Source organism: Fringilla coelebs (assembly GCF_963513975.1).
Source record: "Fringilla coelebs genome assembly, chromosome: 5".
Lineage (NCBI taxonomy): Eukaryota > Metazoa > Chordata > Aves > Passeriformes > Fringillidae > Fringilla > Fringilla coelebs.
The window spans coordinates 37,118,853-37,144,349 of record NC_140033.1 but is presented as its reverse complement, the minus strand read 5'-3'; the positions used below and the strand labels follow the sequence as shown (position 1 = coordinate 37,144,349).

At 42.5% G+C, this 25,497-nt stretch overlaps 1 protein-coding gene across 1 annotated transcript in view; it reads left to right on the top strand.

The window, feature by feature from the left end:
• Window positions 1–21,310: 21,310 nt before the first annotated feature.
• Window positions 21,311–25,497, top strand: part of NAP1L1 (nucleosome assembly protein 1 like 1) — a 28,488-nt gene continuing 24,301 nt past the window's right edge. The window contains exon 1 of the mRNA XM_084206193.1: window positions 21,311–21,434. The gene's annotated coding sequence lies outside the window, so the exon portion shown is untranslated. The remainder of the gene's footprint in view (window positions 21,435–25,497) is intronic.

The following is a 25,497-nucleotide window of genomic DNA, read 5'->3' as shown; positions in this document are numbered from 1 at the left end:
ACAAACCAGGTGGAAATCTGCTGATCAGAACTCCCATGTACTTATTCCAGGCTAGGATTTCAGCTGGCTGTCTCTTTGAAACAACATCTTTCAGTACTGGATCCTTGCCACACACTTCTGGGGAGGTCAGTCCTTGGGAAAGGTCACTGGCAGCTTCCAACCAACTTATTTTATTGTTTCTTGTGTTTCTGAAATCCTGTACTGACTGAAGTCCTGTACTGACTTTGCACTGGAATGCAAAGATAACCTTTGGTCTTCAACCAGTACACTGCAGTGAAACCTTGAGCCAAAGTGTATCACTGGATTTTCATGAGGATGCCATACACAGAATCCCACCTCAGAGTAATGCAAGCTTAAATATTAAAGAATGCAACATTTCTTTGAAGATGCCTGTCACAGTCTGCCACTGTAAAAACACAGGAACACACTGCCAGCAGTGGGACAAGACAGATGCCCACTGTGCCTGGCAGTGCTTGTGCAGACTGTGCAGCACAGAGCCCACCTCTGCTGCCCTGAGCTCTCACTCCAGCCGTGCCAAGGGAGGTGTGCTGTGTGCCAGGGCAAGCAGTGGGATTTTGCCACATTCTGCTTAGCTCTGTAGCTGAGACGGTTTAGAAAGATCTGGGTCAGGTTCAAAGGAAAAACACTTTAGCAGTCAAAGCACTCTTTTTTTTCAGGATGCATTTGCGAAAACAAGGCACAATATACAGCCAGGAGAATCTCTCACCCTGTCCTCAGCAGAGCTCACAGACCCTGCAAAAAGCACAGCTCCTTGTCCTGCAGTTTATGCTGCTAGGACGCTGTGGCTCTGACCCATAGAGTGCTACAAAAGAACCCAGAGAGAGCAGAAGAAAGGAATACAGAGACCAAGTGCTTTCTTTTGTACTGTACAATACCTTACTGGGTCGCTCTGTGCATGTCACTGTAGCTTTCTGAGATTTTTTCCTGTTGGTAAAAGTGAAGCTGGTGTTGTAAATTTCCTCAACAGATCCTTCCACTGGTCAGTCATGTATCTCCATTAGCACAGTTTTGTCATCTTTAATGCTACATTTGCATACCTGGATCCTATGGCCCCTATTTACTTCTGGCTTGACCTCCTTGGTCCTATTCTCTTTGTATCCAGGATAATCACAAGCATCTGCTACCCACAGTCAGCAGCTTTTGCAGATTATGCAGCTTCTGAGAGAGTGTTGGCCTATTTTATTTTGTCAATATGAAGACAGAGGCTGTGTTTACCACCCGAGCTGCTGCAGTGCCCTCTGAGAGGTATTCAGGCAAATGTGTGCCTCATGTTTTTGTACTCTGCTGGGTACAGAAATAGAAAGGGAAGAAAATTCTGTGAAGAAAGGACAAAAACTTAGTTCGCCTGCTATTGAAGGTCTGTACCTTAACATTATCTTCATACAAATAAATTAATAATCAACTTGGGGTGCTTTGTAGGATGACCCTGCATTAGAACTGGGTACTTCAGAATAGCCCAGAAAAAAAGGGGGTCTAGACAAAGCTGCACGATGCTGGTGGTTGGGAGGGTAACAAGTGAGGACATATGGATTTGAATCCAAATTTTGCAGGCGAAGTCCAGCTCTTGGAAAAAAAAAAGACAAGAGACCTGAAAGAGTGCTGTGACACGTGTCTGAGTCAAAAACAAAACACCAATTTATTCAGGACAAATTATCTCTTTTTTCTTTTTTTTTACCCCTGGGGGAAATAAAAGGTAATTCTGTTGGTAACACTGGAGTTATCCACAGATTCACTGGTGTGCATGGGCTCAGTAACTTCCCCTGGTACCAAGCTGAGGGCTGTGGTCATGAAGAGAGCAGTCAGCAGTGTGGAAAGGTAAGAGTTCACCTGCCAGAAAGTGACAATAGCAGGGAAAAGGAGATTTTTAGAATTCAGGGTAACTGGGTAACTGGTTCCACATATATTTCATAAAAAGGCTTTTAGATCCTAAATTGTTCTCATTTCTGAGTAGCCCAGATCATCACTTTGCCTTTTGTATTTGCTTGCTTGCCAGGTTATGTGACTTGCCAAAAAGACCTTGACTCTAAAGCTTCCTGTGCCCACTATGCTGCTCCCCAAAATGGCAATATTCTCACCTGTTCCTGAAATGTCAAGATGCATTCTTTTCTCCTATGGGATAGAAATAATTTCTGAAAACCAGACATTTAAATACTCTGCTAAAGTGAATGCCAAATCTTCTACCGCTATTTTTATTTTCATTTTCCATATTGTATTTTGGTATGTAGCATCCAAAGATAGTAAAGACAGCCCCAAGATAGTAAAAGGAGATAGCAGTAGTTAAACACAGTATTGTGACAGTATTCTCACCCTTACTTAATGCCAAGTTACATTTCATTTTCATGGAAACTCATTAGTAGTGATCTTTTAGATCATCTTCTACAGGGTTGTCCCAAACAATTTATGTTCTAGTGTCCTGAGCAGACAGCTTTTGAGTTCCCTCCAGCTTTTAAAAGATGGATTAAACAGCTAGGTAAAACAAACAAGGAGGTAATTTGTATCACCTCGTTTTAGTTAACGGCAAAGCTGTCCCAGCAAAAAAAGATACCCCCTGCCCAAACCCTGCAATCTAATTCTTCAGTGAAATAGTTTAGAAAATTGGACACAATTTCACTAAAAAAAGCCTTCACAAAATATCTGAAAATAATTTGATGAGCTGCTGAACCACAGTGTTTGTCATCTTATCTGTCTTGAATTTGTTTGCACTCACTGCCATAGATTCATATCAGAAATTTAACAAGTGTTAATGGAACAAGTGTCTAAGGCAGATTACACGGGTTACACTGGTGACATCCTGTCAGCTGGGTCATTGTGTTTCACATCATAAACTGCAGATGTGCAACTGAGCAAGACACAACTTTTAATGCAGCAAGGATTACAGCAAATCACAACACAGATTCCACATATAATACGCTACCTTAAAAAGAAACACTAAAAATGGACTATTTCTAAGAAATGAAGTGGCTTTTTCTCGTTGTTGTTTCTTGTTGCTTCTTGTTGTTACAGCGTGGTAGATTGACCTTGGCTGGCTGCCATGTGCCCTCCAAGGCTGCTCTACCCCTCCTCTCCCCAGCTGGACAGAATACAATCAAAGACTCCTGGCAAAAGATAAGGACATGGAGAGAGACCATTCACCTGTTACTGTCACAGGCAAAACAGACTTGTCTTGGGGAAATTGATTGAATTTATTGCCAATCAGATCAGAGTAGGACAATGAGAATTAAAACCAATTCGTAAATCACATTTCCCCCTTCTTCCCAGGCTTAACTTCACTCCTGATTCCTTCTCCCCTTCAGCAGTGCAGGGACATGGGGAATGGGGGTTTTAGTCAGTTCACAGCAAGACCCTGCCATGTTAAACCGATACAAACATGCCAAATAATCCAGTGAGATATGCACATGCTGATGTCCCTGTGCCCCTCAGTGTGCTCCTCTCCTCAAACTGCAGGTTGAGCATTTCATTTTTTTCATTCTCACCTACCAATGCCCCAGATTCAGTTCTTGTACACATGCAGAACAAGAAACAACACCATTGGTTTTGACAATTTTGTCCCTCTGAAAACCCAGCTGCTGGGAAGAAAACAAAATTCCACCATTTTCAGAGTTGCTCATCAGGTGTCCCCCCTGCAGGCCCCAGGGAAGAGCAGAGGGGTGCAGTGAACTCCTGCTGACCAAGGGTGCAGGATGCAATTTCACCACTGCAACAGGGAACTTGGCACAGATTCATTTGCTCTGCTGAGAAGCATCCTCTATATATAGTGCCAAGACATGGCAAAAATGAATGGCTCTGAATATCCTCTGACTTTGGAAGCCCCTTTCCACATCTCAGGTAGCCTCATTCAGTCTCTGGGTGGAGTTTCAGGATGGGTTTATTAGTTTCTTTCCCTCCTCCCCAGTATGCCCCTTTGGTACTGCTAGTCAGAGATTTTGCAAGAGGACCTTTAATTTGAGATGCACTCCAGCAATGTCAGATTACATAGCAACTCCCCGATGGAAGACAGCCCTCTTCCTCACACCTGCAGGAACAGTTTCAAGCCCAGTAACTTGCTGGTCTTGTCAGCTGTTGTGGTTTAGCCCAGCCAGCAGCCAAGCCCCACACAGCCACTCATTCACTCCCCCACCAGCGGGACTGGGGAGAGAATCAGAAGGGTAAAAACTGGAGATCTTGTGGGTTGAGATGAAGAAAGTTTAATAGAGAAAGCAAAATCCCCACACAGAAGCAAAGCACAACAAGGAATTAATTCACTGCTTCCCATGGGCAGGCAGGTGTTCACCATTTCCAGGAGTCCCATCAGGTATAACAGTGGCTTGGGAAGACAAAAGCCACAACTCCAAATGTCCCTCCCTTCCTCCTTCCTCCCATTTTATGTAACTGAGCATGATGTCAGGTGGTCTGGAGTATCCCTTTGGTCTGCTGGGGTCACCTGTCTTGGCTGTGTCTCCTCCCAGCCTCCCAGTGATCCTCAGTCTCCTCACCAGCATGGCAATATGAAAACAGCAAGAAATGGCCTTGGCTTCCAGCACTGACAGTCTGGCACCTTTCTGAGCTCCAAATTCTCCTGAAAATGTAAATGGAGATGGTGAGGATGAGAGCTAAATGCAAAAGTGGTGTCATTTTTTTGCATCAAATTTATAAAACTAAATCAATTTTAGTAAGAACTTCCCTTCTTTTGAAGATTAATTTCAACTGTGAGAGACAAGCATGTTGCTGCTAATGGAAGTTTTTTTTAATCAGGAAAGAAAATAAACTGGCAAAGAAATTCTAGGATAACATAAACCCATTTAATTAAACTGTAGCATTCCATATTAAGCTTGTTGTGTTTTTTTTTCCTTGTGCTTCGGAAGCTTCCAGCCAAAGATCTGGCAATTTATAAATAAATAGATCAAGGTATTGTGAACATCTTTTTCCTTTCCAAGAGTGGATACAGAAACAACAACATAAAAGGGAACAAGCACAGAATGATCTCTACAGATGCTGCAAGGACTGCCTACTCAAAGTTGGAATTATGGGATTTTAATGCATCATCTGACCTTCCAGAAAGTGTGAGCTTGTACTTACAATCTCCTTCAGAGAAGAAACTGGGATTGTCTGCATTTGTTCCCTAATGCTTGACAACCTGGAAGTGAAGATTTAAAATAATTCACATGGAAACTGCATCTAGGCATGGCATTGCATATTTTCACACAGCCCATTTCTTCTCTCTTTAACGTGTCTCATCCAAAAATAATGGTGCTAAATGGCATTAAGGAGGAAAAACCTTACCCAGACAAATTGCTTGACTGCTAAAATTCCACTCTACCTGCGCACTATCTCTGCTCATTTAGCATGAGCTGAAACTCTCACAAATAAGGGAAAAACACACTTTTCCTTCCTTTCTTCTTCCTATACGAAACATGAGGGTGAAAAGACCTAAAGGCAAAATTCTTTATTGCTTAGGATTATTTGGTGCTTCTCCAGAGAAGCAAAATTATTACTGAATGGACTCACTTTGCTAAGTTTTCTCTTATAAGGAGGGATCATTTGTACAGGACACTTGCAATGTGAATTCCAGCACTGAAGTGCTTACCCATGTGGATATAAAGCTGTAGAAAAAGGAACGTAAACAAACCTGGAAGTTTTTGTATTAAGTTTGTACATTAAGTACAACATTGTTGTACTTAATGTTCAGAAAACACAGTGGTGCCCTATCAGGCAATGCAGCTTTGTTAAATTGCATTGATTTGGAATAAAAGAGATTTGAAAAAACATAAGTGAATAGCAAAAGCAGTGTCCTGTGAGAGTTGAAATGAAGGAGATGCTCAATGTGACGATATTCTGATTTTAAGGACTAAGTACACATCTTATTTCAGCTGCTCCATATTTTTTCTTACACAGCTCTACTGCAAATTATTTTTATTTTTTTTTAAGATCTTCTAAGCTGCTATGAGCTCAATAGCATTCTTAGAGGGATTCTGACTCCTTTTTCCTTCCCATGAAAAAGGATGCTCCTCTGAAAAGAAGTAGGTAGCATGTTTCCTTCCTACCACCCTTGTTCCTGTCATTGTCTATTTCATTCAAATTTGATTTTTTTAAGGGATTTAGGAGCTGCTTAAATAAAATTAAATTAAAATGACATTCTAAAAAAATATCTAAATTCAAAATGAGGACAACTTGTCTTCTCCTCCTCCAAAAAACACAAAGTACAAGTTTTTGCCTTGAGCTCAGTCCTTTCACTGTCTCCTGATGTGCCTGGGAGGTACTCCACTCCAGACCAGCCTGCAAACATCTCTGTGGCTTTGGGCTGGGAGATCTTTCAGGCCATGAACACCCTTTCCCTAAGGACCATGCTGCTCTGGAGAGCCAAGGGAGAGTTTTGGCATGTAAGCATCCTCTCCTGAGCATCTCTGCTGCTGACTTGGGAATGGAAATTAAACATTTCCGGCATCCAGGAAAATAAACACCTTCAGTGGCTTCCTTCTCTGAGCAGGTAACTCTTTTTTGAAGAATTCTCACATTCATTTGATCAGCCCTAGTTCTATTTAATTCAAGACAACACCTGCCTGCAGGTCACTGCACAAATATTAACTTTCCACTAATTTTTGAATAGAAAGTGTGAGAAATTTTACCCAACAATCAAACTGATTAACACTTATGCAGACTTCTGTCCCTCTTTAAGAGCCTTTTGCAATTTTTATGGGATTTTTGTCCTAACTCCTCACATTTCTGTTAGTACTATTATTGCAAAAGAAAAGGAAACAATAGCAATTATACTAATTGTAATAATAATCAAAGCAATAATAATTAATAAAAAATTATGATGTCTTACATCTTTCAGTCTATAAAACCAGATTTCAGTCTTCTCTTTTTATCTTCACTGATTTTCTATTCTGGTTTTCCTTCTGTCTTCTTCCTCTTTCATGAATATACTATCCCATTTGTTCCCCTTTCTAGCAAGTTTTTGCCTCACTCTGCTCTGGCCCTGTAACTCGCACGCTGGCCATTTACTTGCTGTTCCTGATCTTTGTTTCTCACACTAAAAAGAACAACTCTTTGATTCCTCTGGAGCCTTCTAAAGACCACTACTCATCTCACATGCAAAGAGGAATAAAAACTTTGATCATAACAAAGCCTGAGTTAATATCTTCTTGAATCTGTTTGCTTCAGCAGACTTTCCCTACTGGATAAATGTGTTCATTTCAATATAACCATTAATCACATACTTAGAATTCTTTGTTGCTCAGAACCACTACCCAGCTGAATATGCAGAAAGAGCACTGAACCATACAGGAGCATGGAAAAAGAAAAGGAAAGGCAAAAATCCTATAATTATACTAAAACACTATAAAGCACTTCAATGCACACAGAGCTACATATTGTTCCTAGGTTTACTGGAGCTTGGTTGGACTTTGGAAAGAAGATATTGAGCCAAATGACACAGCTGTATTTTAAAATACATTAAAAAATAACTTGAATCATTGTAAAGTATGTTAAAAAAGAAGAATCTATTTCTTTCAGAATACAATAGATTTAATTCAATATTTGGTTGAACTGATGGTGTTTGAAGGTTAATCTCTGATGTTTCCTTCTCACACAGCTGTGACTCTTACAAAATGTTTGAAGCACTCATGAGAGAAATAACAAAGGTTTATGTCACTTCCCTATTGTTTTGTTAAGGTTTGGGATTATTTTTTTATGTGCTACATTGTGTGAGGCCTGTGTAGGCAAAATTGGTCTTGAAGGTGGCTCAGCCTAGACTGCAGTCTGTGTTAGGTGTTCTTCAGCCTCCTCTCATTCACTTTATGAATAGCCAGGAAGAAAGAGAGCCTATTTATCAAACGTCCTCAGGAAAAACCCTCTTCATAAATACCAGCTATAGAAAGGCCGTGCCAGACCAGAAACCACCTTCCCAACAGAAATCAATGAAATATGTTTATTTCCAACAAAAACAAATATTTTTTGAAAATTTACGCTTTCCAGTGAACAGCTGTTTCACTGGAAAATTCCTGACCAGCAGTAGCATATGGAAAGACAAGGTCATCGTGACTCGGTGTTGTCATCTCGTCTTCCTTGGAGGATTAATATGGATCAGTAATAAGGGCAGCAGCCAGAGCAATTAATAATTGAAAAGGCGTTAATGAGCGCATTGGTGATGTCAGCAGAGTCAGAAATTTCTTACTCATTTCTTACTCATAGTATTTTTGCCTCATTTTGATCCTTTTACACCATGTGCTGAGCAAAGAATGGAGTTTGTCTCCTTATAAGGCCTGACCATCCTTTATAAATGGAATTCTCTTTGATGATACTATGACTGCAAGTAGATTCCTAGCCATTAAAATCCTGCAATCTCTGCTTATCTTTTGAAGTTCCATGTAGTCCATTAATTTAGGGACCTGAGATTGTCTTTGTTCTGTGTATTACTTTATCTGTCAAATATGCAGGTCACCAAAGAGGGGTGGTGACTGCACATTCCCTGTACGTCTGTCTGTCATCACCCTTCAGGATGAGCAACCCTACCTGGTTAGGCCCTTTACAGTGCTTGCATGGCCTCTAGTAAGGTCCACGAGAAACAGAGGAAAATCTTAACCTCTAAATTCATCTGCCATCTTTGATGTAAAATCAGCTTGAGCTGTAATCCAGGAAATCCTTGCTAGATGCTCAGGCTGATGCTCTTAATGGTTTTGCGCTGCTGAAAGCTCTGTGCTGGATGGTGTCTTAATGAAATGACTGTGCTGCACAGGGGAGCTCCAGCCTCTCAGACTGACTCTGTGGGGAACAGAAAAGGCCTGCCCTTGGGGTCACCTCTTGTTGGTTAACTGCAGGATAAGGAATGATAGGGCAAAGGAAAAGCAAGAACAATCAGCCTCATTTTCACAGCTGCCTCATCTCTTCCCTTTGCAAAATCATTTCAAAATTACATTCTTCCTACATAAAATGTCTTTGGGGCTTTATCAGGGATACTTTAAATTAGAATGTACATTGTTTTTTGGTTTTTGCAAATCTACATTTCATTTTTGGCACCTGCAAAATGCCACCTGTGCTTGACAGGGTGGTTCTGAATGCAACACACAGATCAAATGGAACCTCTAGAGCCCTGAAAAGTGTTCTAAATGTATGCCATAAGCATGAAGTTAAGAAAGGGATACACAGCCTGCAAATCTAAGATCTTTCCCCTAAAATCACACAGTGGCCATTAGCAGCCATGTGCCTACTGGAGGAACTTCTGAAGTGCTCTGGGCTCCTGTGGAAGGGATGGGGGAACAGAAAGAGAAGGAGCATCAAGCTGTAGTTTGTGGGGCTGCAAGCAGAAATTTCTGTTTCCAGAAGGAAGAAACTAATTTGTCAAGATAAGAAACAGTACAGAATAATGTCTCTCTATTCTCAGGAGCGCTGGAACAGAGTAGTAAGTGCTCTGTCATACCCATGAGGGCAAATGCATCAAAGCAGCATGTGGGAGGGAGCTGGGAAGGACTGCGTATGGTTGATGGCATGCCACCCAGCTCCAAGTGACCCACTTAATGGCTGCATATTCCCAGCCAACGTGACTAATGCAGATGAGGCAGATGGAATGCACATGCTCATACTAAGGAAGAAAAGAGCTTCAATTATATTGTTCCAGTGCAATAATCCCATTAAACAAAAGTTGCACACCAAGAGGATGAAAAATCAAAGCAAGGAGCAATCGTAGGTATGGCTGAAAGACGCCGAGCTGTTCAGGTTGGGATCCATGCAGGAGGGCTTCCAAGGACCAAGTAAAGATGTGTAGCCCTCTCCTTTGCTGATGCATGCCCTGCCTGCTAGCTAATCCTGGGGGACTTTTAATCCTTTTCCAATGGCTATGCAGGACTTTCAATACTTGCTTTTTTCCACAGATTTCCTGCCGTGTGCAGACTCTTATTCAAACACTTCAACCAGTCTTGACAATATCCATCTAAGTCCAAAGCAACAAGTGAGCATTTCACAGACAATTTGTTGCTGAGTAATGCATGAAGAAGAATTAGGCCTGCAATCACCTATCACCTATCAGCATCTGCTTCAATTTTTTTTTCCAGAACACTCTGACAGCAAAAAACCCCCAGAAAACTCCACAACAAAAACAACAAACAAAACCCTCAAAATCCATGGTGGTAAGTAAACTAGTGAGAGTAAAGAGCATATTGTTACCCCCAGACAGTGCGAATTGTTAATTAGCTGAAGCAAATGAGTTAAAATTCAAGAGGCCACACATTCTTATTTCCTTTGAAGCTCTTCTTTTATTTTAGCTATGTCAAAATGAGCCTTTTATTAAGGTGCCAAAGTTCAAACAGAAAATAGTTGTTGTTTTAATGGTTTGAAAAACTTGTACTTCTTTCCTTACAGAACCCTCAAGTTGCACTTTGTTGTACCTGCTTCCCCAGCCACCACCTAGGAGATGTTTTCAGTTCTTGGTAGGAGTACAGAAACAAATAGGTGTAATGCTTGCGAGACCTTAGATAACAATGATCGGTCACAGTTATTGATTACAGGAACTGAAGGCTAAAACTGGAGCCAGGAGCCAGGGTAGAAACCCCACTGAGCTGCAGTACAGCACCAAGGGGAACCACACAGGAGGGAGGCTTGAGCTGCCTCAGGCCACACGCAGCAGAATGAAGAGTAAGGCAGGAGGCTGAGATCAGGGGGCAGCACTGCAATACTGCCCATTTTGGGACAGGACAGGGAGTCAGTAGGACTGGGATTAGACTGATTGTTTGGCAGCAGGAAGGAGGGCAGCAGTTACAGAAGAATGGCTGGAATACTCAGCATCTAATGAGATCCTGCGAGACTGAAAAGCATTCGGGTGGCTGCTGCTGCCGTCTGCCTCATGGGATTTGGGAGGAAGAGCTGTGGATGGAGATATTTTTGGAGTAAGCAATCAATTTAATGAAGCAGGATTCCTCCAGTTCATTGACTGTCAAGAGCATATATTTGCAAAGCAGTATTTCATCAATTCATATTTTGCCATTTAAAAAAACTAGAGCATTGAGCATGCTAGACATTCATAAATATTTGGAGCACTGCTTGCCTATGAATTTATATCCCCTTTACAGATTACTTAATTATTGTATTCCTATTCCTCAAATACAAGTAATTCCACTTTAATGTTATAAAATGCCACGTAAGATGTAAGGTATTTTAAATACCATGACATTTTAATGAATATATTAATGTCTGAATATCTAATAGGAAACAATATTTTAAAAAAATGCTTTACTGATGGACCACACAATAAAATGTACTAGTTTATAGTAGTAAATATTTATATTAGTATTTTATGGTACATAATATATTGATATGTGAAATGCCACTATTTGGGTAGCTATGGATAATTTAAAACCCATATGTTACCCTAAATATAAAACTGGTTTGGTAGAGAAATCACAAGAGCTCCAAGGTAAAATTTATTTTGTGAGCAGACAAACCTTCCCTAGAAATTTCTGAATTCTGGAATTTACTGAAGACTTGTTGTCACCATTGTCATGAAATTTAATTGTATACTCTTGAATTTACATAGGACACCTGATTTTTACAGAACAAACGTAATTATGCTTCTCCATTCCTAAATAAAAGGTGGGAATATTTTTTAAGATTATTTTTTTCTTTTTTAAGTCTATATTTCCAGTGATGGCTAATCCTTATAAATTATTTATGTTGTAATCATATTATTTTTCATTGTGCATTAGCAGTGAATTAATGACTGGATGATCAGCTATTAAGAAGAAATCGAAGAATCTGGCCTTTGACATGTGGAGAAACTTTTTTTTCAGAATCCCTTAAGGGATTTTGCAGGAAGGCTCTTTTCACCACGTCTTCTGAGTTCCTTGTTATTTTATCTATCATTTATTATTCCTTTTGAGCTGAGAAAAAGAGAAAAATCTATTCCATGATGATGTTTTTCAAGAAGTTGTTTACATAAGAGATGCACTTTTGGATTAACAAGTCTGCTTTCTGTCTTTTCTCTCTGCATAGCTTCACTGTTGTATCAGTTTACCTCTTTACCTGTATGGTGTCTTGTTTGGATGAATTCCCCAGGCTTAAATACTGCTTCATAACCAGGTATTTCTACCTCAAGGCAGATTTGTTCACCCAAGGGACAAATACACATAGCAGTTCTAGGCTATCATCTAGAGCTTCCAGAAATCTTGACCATCTTTAGTGTCCTTCTGGCATCAGCAACAATACTAAGATATGTTGCTTCCTGGTGCAGCAACATATATAAGAAAAGGTATCTTGAGGACAAACACCACATCTGCCCCAAAACAACAAGGCTGTGCTAAGGGAAAGGAGAAACACATCATATAATATTTGCACATCTGCCCATACCTGGAATTTTGCAACCATCATAAAGTAGAATAATTCTGGAGCACCTGAGGAAAAGGGACCTAGGGAGCCAGGTGAAATTGGGCAGAGATGTTATGCTTCCAGATCCAAAGACAAGTCAAACAACCTACTGACTGTATGTATACTCTCTGCATTTGAGACCCAGACACCACTGTGCAAAAAAGAAAGGAAAAACAACACTAATATTGCAAAATAAATATCCTGGGCAATTTGTGTTCCAGGTGTTCTAGGGCACTCCACTTTGGCAGTACAAGCTGCCCAGACTGCTTCTAATGTTCAGCTTTCTGTTCTTCACTTTGGGTGTTGAAAATAGTGCTGGAGAATTTATGTGGATTCATTAACTGCACACATTTATATTTGAGATCATCCTTCAGACCTTGTATTGTCGCCAGACAAAACGAGGCATTTCTAGAGCATACGTCTTCCCACCCTGCAACAATTAAAACAGCCCAGGTGAATTATACTGTACGAAGGCTCATCTTTTTCCATTATTAATGTAACACAGGAAAGTGGAGATATTGAAGTTGAGAACATCTGAAGTCAGGTGGAATTAATTCCACCTTATTTTTAAAGGCTTTGGTTACTTCACTCACCAAACTTCCTCTCCTTTGCTCTTCTCTCATACTTTGCAACTTCCCTTTATTTTTCTGCCTAGTTTCTGCCCTGCATCCTTTTTCAGCTGATGCAGCAATACCACAGAATTTTTAAGAATCTCAAGTCTGCTTATTGCAGTGGGAGATAGAGAAAGATGAAAAGCAAAAGCATCAAAATAAAGCAACAAAACAGAATGACAAGCAAAAAAGTCAAAGCAGTTTTAGCAGTACCATCAGCTTTTAAATACTGGTATATTTTATAAGAAAACAGCCTAAATTAGGCTACAGATATGATTTGAAATGTATAGAGATTATAAGGCCAAATGATGCAGAAGCAGTCTGGTCTCCTGCAGAACACTAAAATGTTATATTTATAACTGGGACTCAGCGTGGCTTTCTAGAAAGTGACCTAATAAATAACAGAATACAGCCAACTTCCACTTCCCCAAGTATGAATGCTTTCTTTCCCTAGGCAAATCTGTCATGCGAGCCATAGAAAACAATTTTGATTTGCCTTCTTCATGGACATTTTGGAATTAATCAGATGACATGTGAGCACTGTGTATGTCAGGCATGCTGTGCTACTGTTCTAGTGGTTTTAAACTAAAGGTATTACACTGCATTTTTCATAACGAAAACTGTAGCTGAGAGTGTTTTTCCAGCTTTTCCATCTAACATCCTTGAACATCAAATGTCAACAAGGCTTTTATGTAAATATCATAGAGTAAGGGAACAGTCATCTGGTCTAAACTCCTGCTCAAAGCAGGAACAGCTAGAGCAGGTTGCTGAGGGCTATACTCAATTGGGGTTTGAGTATCTCCAAGGATTCAAACTGGTGTCCTGTGCCATTCACTTTCAGAGTGAATAAGTTTTCTCATATGTTTAAATGAGATTTACAATATTTCAATTTGTGTCTGTTGCCTGTTGTCTTTTCACTGGGCATCACTGAGAAGAGTCTGGCTCTGTCCCCTTTCTCACCCCCTGGCAGGTGTGCATAAATATGGATAAAATTGCCCTTAGCCTTCCCAAGACTAAACAGTCTCAGCTCTCTCAGCCTTTTCTCATAGGAGAGATGCCCCAGGCCCCTAAGCAGGACAGCTCTTTTCTAGAGCTGGTGTGTATATCCCTGTCTTACTGAAGAGCCCAGGACAGGACTCAGCACTACAGATACATCCCACCAGGGCAGACCAGAGGGGAAGGAACACCTCCCTAGATCTGATGAAACCCAGGAGGCTGTTTGGTCCAAACTTTCACCCTGTCTTCAGGGACCTGGAACTCCTGAAGGCAAACCTCATCTGTGTAAATTGAGGCAAAGGCGGCATTGTGCATCTTGGCCATTTTTGTGCCATTTGTTTGTCCTATTGAACACAGGGCCCTTCCTGCTGGGACACTTGTAGGAGCCTGTCTCGTGGCCTTTCATGTGCCTTAAGAGATTCAAGTCCTGGTAGGCTTTGCCTTTACTAACGCTATTCTTGCATGCTCAGACAGCATCTCTATATTCCTCACAGGTTACCTATCCCTACTGCCACCTCTTGTGATGCTTCCTTTATATAACAATGTTTTTTGAGGAGCTCATTGTCCATGAAGACCTCCTGCCACCTTTGTTTGGCTTTCTGCAAATCAGGATGGACTGCTCTTAAGCTTCGAGGATGGAATCCTTGAAAAATTAGTAAACTCACCTGGACTTCTCTTCTCTGCAGGTCCATCTTCTATGGGATTCATCTAAGTAGGTCCCTGAGCAGGCCTTTTATTACAAAAAGTGTGAGAGCTTCCCTCATAATGTTGTTATCTTAGCACTTTCTTATTTGGGGGTATATGCTCAAGGTCCCCTTCAATCCTGCACTGCTGGTTTCCATCAAAAGTGTGCTTTGGCTATTGCAGTAAACAGGATTTAAGCATCTGAGAACCCCATTGGTACAAACTCTTCCAGACACCCTCTGGACAGAACTGGTGTCAGCCCCTGACAGACTGTCCTAAGAATCTGTACACAAGATACTGCAGCCATTGACCCAGACTCAAAGATTTTCAACACAATATCCTTCCCTTCCCTTCCCTTCCCTTCCCTTCCCTTCCCTTCCCTTCCCTTCCCTTCCCTTCCCTTCCCTTCCCTTCCCTTCCCTTCCCTTCCCTTCCCTTCCCTTCCCTTCCCTTCCCTTCCCTTCCCTTCCCTTCCCTTCCCTTCCCTTCCCTTCCCTTCCCTTCCCTTCCCTTCCCTTCCCTTCCCTTCCCTTCCCTTCCCTTCCCTTCCCTTCCCTTCCCTTCCCTTCCCTTCCCTTCCCTTCCCACTCCTCCCAGCTCTAGTCCCAAGCCAAAACTACCGAGGAAGCAGTACAGGAGCAAAGAGAGAAAATGAGCCTTATACAAAAGTTTTAAATATGCACCTTTCCTACAAATTTACTTAATAAAGCTTGTTCATATCCTTGAGTTGACTTGCTTCAGGTGGCTTTTGCCATGCAGCTGATCAGCCTTTGAATGTCATCTACTTGAAGTGCTGTGTTTTGAACGGCAATTTTGAGGCATCCTTAATTTTTCTGCTGACTGGTAAGTACAATTCTTTCCACATGTATTCTCTGCTGCTCTGTGGTGCCAAGACACCTGCTCTGCTCATGTTGCTGAAGGAAACAAAGATTTAGAAAACTGCATCGAGCAAAGCAAGTAGTGTCTGTGTCTGTGCTCATTGAAGGTTCATCATCTTCTGAGAAATTAGGCTACAAGAGGGGAAGGAAGTAGCTCTCCTGTGCCAGGTCATGCTCTGACTACAGCTGCTGAGAATTTTTATTTTAAAGGTCAAGGTCATAGATAAAATTTGTAATTGTCAATTCATTGGAAATAAATGGCTTGTCAAAAAGGATAAGCAAATTCTAAGCAAATGTTTCAACTTGATGTATGGGGCAAAAGTGCTAAAATTGTCAAAGTTTTATTTTGATATTTTAAAATAATAAATGTAAGACACAGCTTTATTAGGATTTTTAATTGCAAACATTGTAATTAATGCTAATAAAGAAATAGTGAAATAGTAAGAATAAAGCTAAATAATTGAAGATTATCTGAATGGAATGTTTGTAATTGCTCTATCTCTGAATTTTTAGAGGTGGAAAAAGCGGGGAGGGAATTCTGCCCACAAGAACAGGTTATTATTTTTTCCCCCTTATGTGGGATGCTATTTTTTTTTCACATGGCTCCAAACCATTTCCTCCCTCCCTGTGAGGCTGAATATATATCCAGGGGTGCTACTGTGGGCACTTTATTAACAACAGAGAGCTCTGGTATTGCTAGTTTACTGTCTTACTATGAAAAAACCAAACCAAATCAAACCCAACTCCAAACCATTAAACCTGGGAAGGTCAAAGAATCAGAGAAGTTTAAGAATTGGACACCCTTTATGCAATATATTACTTACATCCTTAGGAGACCAAAGCAAACTCTTTGACTATAACTATCCATTTTCATGGCATTTATCTTAGCAGGTGAAGTGACCAATAATACTAGAAACAAGAACCCCAAGAACCCCTCTGGACATAGTTTTACTGTTAGTGTTAGATATGTTAGCCTTAGATACTGTCTTAGTTTTAGATACATTAGCACCAATCACAGACACTACAGGAGATACAGCTGATTTTCCTCTTATTATTTAACTAATTTACATATATTATAAAAATATTTTTCTAATGTAATAATTTAATAATTCATCACTTTTCACATATAGGTTCTTTAAAAAGTTTATTCTACAGTGACATTTCAGTTAGCACTGTTGATTTTTTCCCAATAAAATTATTTCCCAATAAGTACAATATTTTAAAAAATCCAAACCTGCAATAAGTGCTAGCCCCCAGAAATAACCCTAAAAACATCAAGTGTGCTGTACTTGAGATTTTAACTTCTGTACTACCTCTAAAGTAATTGCACATACATTTCTTCATTGTTTTCAATACACCCAAACAATTTAGTTTTTTGCTCCAGTTTATCACTAGGCACCATAGCCCTATTTTCTCTATCTCTCCTCTAGGTCTGGGTTGGTTTTTTTTGTTTTCTTTCTGTTAGTTTTCATTTATACCTTCTGCATCTATGAGCGATCCCTCTAATGTAAGGAAAAGTCATAATTTAGTCCCTGGACAGTAAAAAATATTGAAAAATGAAAGATGTTAAAGGTTTATTATATCAAAAAGTGTATAGTCTTATGTAAAGCATTTCACTTTTTTTCAAACCATGTAATTTTTCATTGTCTTTTATTACAGTATGTCAAAGGTTACACACACTGTGTTTCTTTAGTTTGATGCTACCCCTGTGTTCCCTGAGGGAAAATTTGCACTCATCTCACAAAAGCAGAAGTAAGTACAAACCAGAAACCTGTGAGAGCTGTTCACTCAGCTCTGCAGAGAGATTTGCATGATTTGCCATGTGTTAGCTCAGCAGAACTTTCTATGCTGCCTGTGGCACTGTTTCTAAACTATGACTTGCTTTCTGGGATGATGTGTTTTCCTTTATAAAACAAGTAGCTCCTCAAAAAGTAAACAATACATGGAAAAACTAACCAGCTCTGTGGTGTGTCATTCATTGTCTAGCCATGTAATTGGGAATAATCATCCAGTGAGAGTTGAAAAAATTGCTTTTAGCCACAAGAAAGCAATCTCATCTTTTTAAAGGAATACTCTGGATTCTCTGTTTTCACTGTGTATTGATAAACCTAGTAGTTCCACACAGGGTTGCAGTGCTGTTTGAAACTGTACCGAGGAAAAGGCATCTCTTTGTGACACGTGGAGTTTTTGAGTGTTCTCATTTCCAGTGACTGATGATAACTTCCATGGTGATTGTAGTTCAGCCAGCTATCAGAGACACAAGTACACAAGGAGCACTCATATCATCCATTGCTGTAACTCAGTGCTCACATCTGCCAACAGATTTCAGGAGAGGGTAACCTTGGGCAATTGGTCCTTTGGAAAGCACTCAGGGCGAGCTGTTCTGAAATCTGATCAGAAGAGAATGTGTAGTTGTAGTTTTTCATACATTGCATGTTTGCAGTGCTGAGCAGGACATGAATCCTGTAAAACTGAGCCTTTGTTAGGTGCCAAGTCTGTGCCTACAAGTCTGAAGGGGTGTCTAGGTGTTCAGGTAATCACATCCAGGTTTGTACTAAGGACCTTCTGCATTTTTCAAGCAGTAGAAAAGAGAATGAAAGCAGCTTTAATGCTCAATAAGTCACCTGCCACAGTGAAGTTCTTGATCCCAAGTAAGCGTACTAAGCTTCATGACCACACATTTTTCTAAGCTAAGGCAGTGCTGCTTTAGCTTGGCCGTAGCCTGAATGCAGCACAAGCACGCTGAATGCTGTGCTTAGCAAGACTGAGCCTGGATCCCAGTGCCAAACCCATCTGTTGCAACAGGCTGTTACAGAAATACTGGTTTAGCCTCCTGCAATAGAACCAGTGCTTGACCTTCTTTAGGGCCCTCCACGTACAAACCCAGAGCTGTGCTCTGTCCCTGAGTGCCCTCCAGGCTTCTGGAGACAGCTTCTGCTGGAGCCCCCCTCCACAAGCAAGGACTGAGTCAGTGATGCAAGCTCTGGGGGGCCGGATGCAGAAGGGGACATTCCTGATGAGTGCTAGGCACTGAGGCAGAGGTCAGATTCCCTGCTATTGTGTAGCTCCATGTGTAAGACACTCAACTAGCATGTGAGGGACCTGGTTCAAACTCTCCTGCTGATTTGGAGCAGCAATTTGACCTCAAGTCACTGTCCCCAGAAGACACATCCCAGCTTCTATGACATAGGGCAGTTCCACTAAGTGTCTTGATCAAGGTTCTTTGTCCCAGCTGGGAGAAGATGGCGTGTCTCTGTGCACTCAGTGACCACACCTGAATGTTTCTTACACACATGTTCTGGGTCTTTTAAGAAAGGTTCAAGATGTAATATTAAAAACAAACAAACAAACAAAACCAAAAACACATTTATAAGGAAAATATATCTATGTCAATGTCTAAGGTATCCTCCAGTGATTTTATTTCCATTATTCAAAAAATGGCATTAGTTTGATGTTCTGTGCAATTCCAAGGCAGTACTTCAACTATCCAGACAGACTGAAACTACAAGTTACAGAGCATGCACATGGGAAACTCACAAAAAGCAAAGAAAAATATATCAGCCATTAAAACTCAAGTTTGACTAAAGTTTCTTTATGTAATTTTCATGACTGTACAAATGTTAGGATAAGTTGAATCATTTGACAGCACAAAACAACTGAAACTATAAAGCTTGAATGTGCATACAATTTCGGTAAGAAGTTTGTCTTTTCCTCTTTCCACACGTCTGTGATGGCAGGTGCCATGCAGAAGCAAGAGCTGTGTCCTTATATCCTGCCACTCTTCCCTTTCCAGCTGTTCACAGAAACTGATTCTTACTGAAAAATGTTTCCATACCTGTTCTTCAAAAACTGCTAAAAAGCCCTCAGTTAAGGACTTTGGTTTTATTTTGTCTTATGAGAAGGGGCTGACTTACTTGACTAGTTCCAACCCCCAAAAGACATTTCTGAATTCTGGTTGAAAAGCATTTCCCTCCATCCTAGAGGTACATTTCCAGCTTAGACATGCTTAGACTTGTGCCTAGTCTTTAACTGCGGCTGTTTACCTTGTGCTTTCTACCCCACACTGCTGGCTTCTGCCTGTCTCATTTCTCCTGTGCCCCTTCACAGGGGTCACTGGGTGTCACCTCAGGGTTCGGCATGTCACGAGGTGGTAGATCTCAGAAAGACAAGCAAGGCGAGCCACTGGCTTGTGACTCACTTATTTACAGCCGATTGCCACTTTAGCTGATTGAATAAAGGGAACGCCTGCAATGGCACATAATTGTTGTTGCAGTAATAGCAATCGACTGCTCATTTTTACCACATGCCTTCTGTATGTCTCTGCCCTCTTCATAGTCCCAAGCACCAAACACCTTGGATAAATAAGACCTTATTTTAAAATAACAATAAGGACAATTTTAAAAGGGTTGCAAGTGGGAGTACTGGTATTTTAATTTTAGAATCATGTGGCATCTCCATCTCTGTTTCTCCCTAATTCCGGTCACTTGGACTGTGCTGTGCAATCCTTGTCCTGGATCTTTCTTTTTCCTCCTTACAGTTTTGTGGTTTCAAACTATTTAAAATTGAATGATATAAAGAAGCCCACCTTCAAAAATTCAGTGTGCTGGGGAATAGGAGGGCATCCTTAAGTTCTCTCCATAAACTTCTGTCTTGCAGATGGGATTTATTTGCCACAAAGACATCTGCTTTTGGGGGCTGAGATTTTACTGCCAAACACTGGAACAAAGCTGGTGTGGCACCATACGGAATAGAATCCTTTACAGTTTCCTTGTTCTTAATATAGAATGTGTTGCAGATATTTGGCAGTTCCACCACTTTTCCTTCTTTTGCTTTCTGTTGTCATTTTCATTATTTAAATAGATATATTCAGGCTGCCGATTGCTTAGACAAGTAGATGGAAGAATTTGGTAAATTCCAAAGAACACACATTAAGTATTTGGCAGAATATCCTCAGCAAACAGCTCTTATGCCACCACACCATGTGTCTGGCCATCCCACCTAATTGTATTTGGAATCATTGGCTCCTTCCAGCCAAGGGGAGCTAGAAGTCTCAAAGACATTTATATTTTGGTACGTTTAGTGTAGATGTCTTCTCCAAGTGTGCTCCATGCTATTACTCAAGACCATGAGCATGGGAGTGAAACTCTAGAAAAGAATCCGTTTTAGGAACGGCTTTGTTTGGAGTCAGGCATGACAGGCATTTGCAGGAAACCAAGTCTCTGGCAGGCGAGTAGGGCAAGGCAAAATGGGAGGGCTGGAGCTGTTGCTGCCTTTGGCCGCTCACCCCAGCCAAGGCAGAAATGGTCGAAACTGATGAACCACCACGGCGCTCAGCTTGGTTTTTCAAGGTAAGCTAGTACCGACTGTGGTTTTGTGGTACCGCGGCCTGTGTGGATAGAGTTTACCTGCCCGAGTAACTTCTATTTATGCTCAGGTGCCTTCAGAACCCCCCGAGTTCAGGCTAAAGGCAGCACCGAGGCAGTCGGGGTAGCATCACAGCCTGACCGGCGGGCGGGTCCGCCCTCGCCCCGCTCCAGCCGGGCTGGCCGGCGGGGCGCCCCGCGCTGTGGGACACGTTCGGCGGGCCCGCGGGCGGGCGGTGCGTGAGCGGGCGCGTGCCCGGGGGGTGACAGGGGCGCGTGCCCGGGGGTGCCAGCGCGGCCGGCTCCGCGCGCGCCGCCGCTGGGGCCCAACCGCCCTCGGCCAACGGCCGGCGCGCGCTCCCGGGGCGGGCGGGCGGCGCGAGGGCGCGCGCACGCGTTGCCATGAGACGCGGGCGGCGGGGGAGGGGGGTTACGTGGTGACGTTAATTCTATATGAGCGCGAGCGGCGGGAGCGCGGGTCCTTTCACCGCCGGCCGCGCGGCGCCTCCGCCTCGCTGCTCCTGAGTCACCGCCGCCCGCCGGCCGCGCAGGTACCGCCGGAGCGCGGCCGCCGCCGCCGCCCCGGGCCGGGGGTGTGGGGGGCACGGGGGGCGGGCGGGGAGCGCTGGGCCCCCGCTCTCTCGCGGGGAGGCCGTGGATGCCGGCCCGGCCTAGCGGAGCCCCTGGGATGGCGGGACGCGGGGGGCCGGCGGTGCCCCTGCCACACCGGGTATCGGCCCGCGGGGCGGCTGCGCCGCTGCTCGCCCCCCGGGCCCGCAGCGAGCAGCGCTGCTCGCCGCCTCCCGCGCGTCCCTCCGCTGCGCCCCGCGGAGCTCCCGGGCCGCGCTAGGCCGGGGCCCGTGGCGCGGCCGGCGCTGGGGGGAGGCGGGTCGGCCCCGCAACACGTGGGCGCCCGAGCGGGGCCGCGCCCGGCGCGGCCGGGGACCGGGAGGGCGGCGGGGCCGGAAAGCGGCGCGGGGAGGAGCGGGTGAGCGTCCGGCCGGGCGCGGGAGGGGCTCGGTGCCGGTCCGGCGCGGGGCCCCGCGCGGTGTGTGCGCACATGGCGGAGCGGGGAGCGGCGGATGGCAGCGCGCCGTGGCCTTGTGCCGCCTCCCGCGCCTTGTTCCCGCTCCGTGCGGAGCCGCGGCGCGGGTGTGTTGTGCCGTGCTGCTGGCAGGGGGACCCAGAGATTCAGCCAGCGGACGAGCAGCTCCCGCGTCCTGCCTCAGGGTAGAGTGGTGTCCGGGAGTTCAACATGTCGCTTCTCCGGGTGCCTGTTAGCTGGTATCACCCTAGACAGTGTCCCCAAGGAAGGCCGAGAAACTACCTGGAGGATTTAGTAATTAAAAGTGGAACTATTATCTTGTGTTCAGCCTATCATATAGATGTATAAAACATATTCTGTTCCATATTGAATGTTTAGGGGCCTTACACTGCTAGTACTTGTGAGACTTTCAATACTGACTAAAAAACCGACCTCATCTGCTTGCAGAAAAAACCACCTTTTTTCAAGCAGCTGGTGTAGTAATAATACAGCAGCACCTTCCACATTTTATCTCCAAACTCTCTGCAGTTAGGTATATGTTTTGAAGTCCTGTTGAGATACACTCACAGTGTATCTCGCTCTAGTGAGAACATTTCCTGTTCTAACTCATTTGTGGAGGGTAAGAGAAGTAGGCACGGTGTCTGCAAGGTATGACAAATATTCCCTTCTGCTCAGCGCCTCTTGGGATTTTAACATCTGCTGGTAGATGCTACATTAATCAGGCAGGAGATAGTGCCTGATAATTTTAATTACAGTCATGAAGTGAAACTTGAGGGAAGAGTTAAGGCCTAAGGCTGTGAACTGCTGAAGGTAGTTTTTGACAAACATGTTAGTAGCTTTTTAGCAGCCTTCCTGCTGAGCCCATTTTACGATGGTACTCTTTAAATGAGAGAAGTACTGTACTTTGAAGCAAGCTGAGTGGTTTCCAGTCTCTTGTAAATCCAGAAGTTATATTAATCCTTCGAGGAAGAAAACATTTAAAATACACATACATGGAAATGTAAGTGATTTGGATGCTTCTGTACAGATAAAAGTTGAGGCCTCTCAGGCTTTGAGTACCTGAAACATTGATAAAAGTGCTTAGAACAAGCCACTGACACCTGAGCTTATGTGTGTGCGGCCCACTTAGTCCTGTGAGCATGATACATGTTAGCAATATTACCACCCTCCACTTTTTCTGTGCTTTGTGACAAGTCTTGAAAATCGTGTGCTCTTGGTTTCGGAGGATGGAACGTTGGTCCTGTGCACAGGTGGTAGATTGGTGTCTTTCAGAGCTCCTGGTCTTTCTCCGACTTTCACAGCCTAGGAAGTGAGTGTTGGAAGCACAAATTACCGTGCTGCAGCTGTGCTGCCAGCCCAGTGTTGCAAGAAGTGCCGGATCTGCTGCAGCGCTGCCTGTTTACATATACACAGTACTGCTCCCACCATCCTGGTGCATCATCTACCCCCTGCCTCACTCAGAAACTATTCCTGGGAGCAGGTGGGGGCTTGTTATGGTGACCTGCTTACTAAACACCCTGGAAAGGGATGATGTGGTTTTTTTCTTAGCTTTGAGCATGTGTGCACAAGCGAAACTGAAACCAAGGTGGTGTGGGTATGGTATTAGGAACCTCTGTTAATAGACTTTTCAAGGCCCTGAGTGAGACCTGGATCTTCCAGGCTGAGGCCTGTCCTCTAATACAGAACTCCACATCTGTGAGGAAACTTTGCCTTACCTTGTACATTTGATAAAAACCTGTTTATTCACTAGGCTCCTAAAAGTTAAAGCAATGATAACATGAAGAGCTCGACTTATCATGGCAGAAATTGTATTCCTTCAGGGAGTAAAATAGCTTGAGGATATTAATTTCAATAGTGAAAAATTTTAGGGGGGGAATAAGACAAGAATCTTCTGTTTTGAGTTTTGGTTCAATTCTCTTGCGAAAGACAGTTTATTCCAGTAGAACAACAGGTATAATGAACATGTCTTTGGTGTCTTCACCTTTTGCTAATGTAGCTGTAATGCAGTTAATATTCAGGTTCTTATGAAACAGCTGCAAACATGGCATATCTCTAACTAAGGATCTGATTCTAAAGGAAACTGTAGGAATTGGACAGGTTACAGAAAATTGAGATGCAGGTGTTCTTTCAATGCCTGTTTGTTTTTCTGCATCCATATATACATTCAGTGCAACTTAAGCTCTGTGATTTTCCATGAGCTGGGAATACTTTGGTATTTGTGAGGTACAGATAGCCATTTACACAGAAGACAGAACTTTGCAAACAGAAATGAGATTTTTTAATGGTTTTATTTTAGTACAGCTGAGGAGTCTTCTCAACTGCTCTGGGCAACTGCATTCCTTCAAGCTTCTCCTTAGGGAGGTGGCTAGTAAATAATAGAGTGGAACTTCATAGTACGTGTTTAATCCAAGGAGGGGTTGTGATGATGGGTTTAATGCTTATAGGTCAGTTTTCATTTGTAAATTACTTGGTGTTCAAAAGTGATTATAATTAAAGCTAATTCAATCTAGCTGATCCTCACTCAGCTCAGAGGTTAGTGCATTTCCTCATCACCCAACATTGTTAATCTGGAGAGTAGGTCTGGTGTCATAATGCATTTGTCTAGAAAACCAGACATGCCTGGAAGGCATCACAGAAGTAGCTTGGGGATTCATTTGATGACCTTCTGAAAAATTAAGCTATTTAGAAGCAACGTGTGAGGGCTTTGAGGGCTTCATACACTAAATGATTATATTATTTTCTGAATCAGCAAAGTTAATGCAAAAGTAAAAATCCTAATTATTGATGTACTTGTGTATTTAGTCATAACTTTTGACCTTAAGTTTTCAGGAAGACTTCACATATTGCAGATTAAAGCTTCAGTTGCAGTCAATTAAAAAGTTTGCTAATTTACCTTTGATACTCTAGAATTACTTAAAAATATAAATAATTTAAGATATGACCTTCCTGAAAGATTAATCTTTTAAATGAATTTGCATCATCCGCTTAAATGAAGACATTGTCTGCATCGTAACTACTTGTCAAAGATTAAACTTCAGGTCTTTCCTAGATAGAAAGCTGTTTAAATTTTTAGTACTGGAAAATGCATTTGGGGGCTGTGTGCTTAAAAGTACATCTGCGCAGACATGACTGGCAACGGTGATGTCTCAGTTAAAATCTTAACATGCCATAATGAATAGACAGTTTGCACATCAACTGTTTCACCTTGCCATTGAGGACTATAGAAGAAAGTACTACCAGTTGCTTCTTGGTAGATGTTTATGTTCAAAAGGTGAAAGCCAATTTTAGATACAAAAACTAGGTTTTGGACGTACCTGTAGCTTTGAAGCATTCAGTTGATGATTTAAAATTTATTCCTTTAAAAACTATCACTACCACTGCTAAATAACAAACAAGCAATGAAGAAACCTTCACCCAAAACATGAGAGATACTAGAATTAGCCAAGTGTTGGAGATTCTTGTTATGAGGTTTTACAAAGTGGGTGCCTGAAATCTGGAATGGACAAACCTCCAGACTTCTAAGACCCAGGATAGAAACATAAATGCTTGTTATCTTTTCTGACCATCTG